Source organism: Crocuta crocuta, unplaced genomic scaffold (genome assembly GCF_008692635.1).
Source record: "Crocuta crocuta isolate KB4526 unplaced genomic scaffold, BGI_CrCroc_1.0 scaffold77, whole genome shotgun sequence".
In the NCBI taxonomy this organism is placed as follows: Eukaryota; Metazoa; Chordata; class Mammalia; order Carnivora; family Hyaenidae; genus Crocuta; species Crocuta crocuta.
Genome location: NW_027532172.1, coordinates 1,543,604 through 1,546,786, shown reverse-complemented (window position 1 = coordinate 1,546,786; position 3,183 = coordinate 1,543,604).

Below are 3,183 nucleotides of genomic sequence, written 5' to 3'. Positions count from 1 at the left end.
CGTCTCCTTGGTTGGTGGCAAGTGAGCAGACAGGAAGGGGTGCTGGAGCCGCGGCCTCATAAAAAAGACCAGAGGGACCTGGGCCCCAGCCCAGAGCTACCTTCTCAAGTCCAGAACCCTACACTCATCCCTACCCCTCCCAGCGAAGCCTCTAGGGAGCTAAACGCCCCCAAGGGGGCTGCCCCGCTCCTGGACCCACACAGTAGCACAGGACCCTGTTTGGTGGCCCCTGGAGTTAACAGACCCATACCTAGGCACAGCCCCCTGGGTCCAAGGAGTAGGAGTTAGACGTTCATTGAGCACCCTGCTTCCACTGGGGGGGGAAGGCTGAAACTGCCTTGGGACAGAAGCTTTCAGGAAGGACAGCAGCCCAGACAGAAGGCTTCCTTGTCTCTGGATCCAGCCGTGCCTGAAGCCCACCACCTTGGGATTTTCCCCCCCCTTCCCATCAGGTTCCTTGTTTGTTGAAACTACTTTGAGTTGTTTCTGCGGCTAGGAAATGACCTATAAGAGGTGCCTCTCTGGGTTTCTGTTTGCCTGTGTGTATGATAGGAAGGGGTTCAGAGCACTGGTTTGGGGTCCCTGCCTCACTGGGTCGGACAACACTACTGAGCAGAGCCCTAGCCCTGTGTTTATTGAACGCCTGCTGTGTACTCGTTATTCTGGGGTCCACTGAACGTCCAGCCCTCAGCAGCTCTAGCAGTCGGGACTGTGGTAGACCCCATTTCACATCTTTATTCATTCATTGATTCGTGAAGTCTGTGTTGAGCACCTACTGTATGCCCAGCCCTATCCTGCACAGGTCAGAACTGGTTCTCTCGGGAGGGACTTCTGGCGCCGGTGGGGAAGGCAGATGCTAATGCAGTCATCACCCAGAGACTTGTAATAAACCTGACACAGTGACAGTGACTAGTGAAAGTGTGAAGAACGGTGGGTAAGGGAGGGCTTCCTGGAAGAGGTGATACCAAGGTCAAGATGGTGAAGAGAGGCCAGCACAATGAGAGAGCAAAGAGCCTGAGGCAGGTGTGGTTGATGGGGGAGTAGGGGATTGGGAGGGGGCGGGGACAGAGGTCACTGCCTACTGGGGCCTCTGGGTTTGATTCTTAGGCTGGGGCTGGGGCTGGTGTCCTGGAACAGGATGCTTGAGAACCGATTTGTGCGTTGTTCAAAGATTCTTCCTGCTACTGTTCAGAGGAGCAGATGACTCAGCCTTGCTGGCCTCAGTGTCCCAGTCTGTGAAATGGGTAAGGTCCCCTCCAAAGCCCTTGGCCCCTTCTCACTCCCTCTCCTCTGTCTCTGTCTCTCCCTTTGGTCTGACTCCCTTTCATCATGGCTTCCTTCACGAGTCAGGAAGCATCGGGAGATCAGCTGCCTCAGTTTACCTCCCCAGATACCTCCCTCCTCTATGTCTCCAGTGGCCTCTGGGCTTGGTCAGAAAGAGATGTCGTCTCTGTCTCCTCCCTTGAGGCAGGATGGGGCTGAGGTATCAGTGGCCTCCAAGGACCCCGGGCTGTAGGGACAACACCGTGTAGCTGTGGCCAGGCCTCACCCTGCGGATGCCAGGCCCCGGCCCCTCCCCCAGCTGTGCGCCTTTGTTCATTCCTTCTTTTTTTGTCCGTGACTTTTCTTTTCTTTTTTTTTTTTCTTTGTAAAGAAATGTTCACATACCATACAAATCAGCCTTGTAAAACGAACAATTCCGTGGTGTCCGGTACCTTCGCAACATTGTGCAGTCATCACCTTTGTCTAATTCCAGAACATTTCCATCGTCGCCTGTGTCAGAACCATCCCTTTATGATGGCTGGGTAATATTCCACCGTGCGGGCGTATCACTGTGGCCTTTACTCATTCGTTCTTTGATGGACATCTGGGTGGTTTCCCCTTTTTGGGGATTGTGAGCGTGGGTACAAGGCTTGGTGTGAACACCTGTTTTCAATTCTTTGATACGCGCCCAGGGATAGACGCCTTTCGGTCCCCGCGTAAGTCTGTGTGTAACTTCTCCAGGAGCTGCCGGATTGTCGTCCAAAGTGGCCGCACATTTCACATTCCCATCAGTGATGGGCGAAGGGCCCGACTTCCCTGCATCCTTATTAATCCTTATTAATACTTGTTATTTCCCATTTTGGGGAGAGGGATCGTCCCTAGTGTGAGGCCGTAGCTCAATGTGGTTTGAATTGCATTTCCCTGAGGACTGATGGGGTTGGGCGCATTTTTCTCCCTCCCTCCCTCCCTTCCTTCCTTTCTTTTGTTCCTCCCTCCCTCTCTCATTTTCTTTCTTTCATTCTTTCTTTTCCTCTTTCTTTCTTTCAGCACCTTTTCATGCGCTTATTGGCCATTTATACATCTTCTTTGGAGAAATATCTATTTGAATCCCTTCCATATTTTTTTCCCTCAAAATTGAGTTTTCATTGGTTGTTCGGAGGACCAGTACAGACACTTCGGCTTGTACACAATTCTTAAGGTACGTGCTGAAAAGCTTAAAAAAAAAATCACATAATTGGGACACTTTTCTCAAGGTTATTCCAGTGACCTTCCAGCTTAAATTTGGAGGCACATTTCCCTTAACAGCGTATCAAGTACCAATATCTTCAAGTGTCGATATGCTGTTACGTCGTTAACTCCCTCTTTTGTTTTTTTTATTTGGGTTACTTAGCTTTTGACTATGGAGTTTTAAGTGTACTTCATATATTCCGGATATTGATCCCTTGTCAGATACAAGATTTGCAGATTATTCTCCTTCTATTCTGTGTGTTGCCTTTTCACCGGTCTCAGGAATGTCCTTGGTCAAAAAAAGATTTTTTTAAATGTTTTATTTATTTCTGAGAGACAGAGAGAGACAGTGTGAGCAGAGGCGAGTCAGGGAGAGAGGGAGATACAGAACCTGAAGCAGGCTCCAGGCTCTGAGCTAGCTACCAGCACAGAGCCTGATGCGGGGCTTGAACCCACGAACGGTTAGATCATGACCTGAGCCGTTAGATCATGACCTGAGCCAAAGTCGGACGCTTAACCGACTGAGCCACCCAGGCGCCCCAATTTTTTTTGTTTTTAATTTGATGGAGACCAATTCATGTACTCCTTTGATTGCTGTCCTTAGGTGTCATAGCTAAGAATTCTTCTGGCTTTCCAGGCTCCTCTCCCACCCTCCTGCCCCCAGCCCCTCCCTCTGGGCCGGATCACCCACTC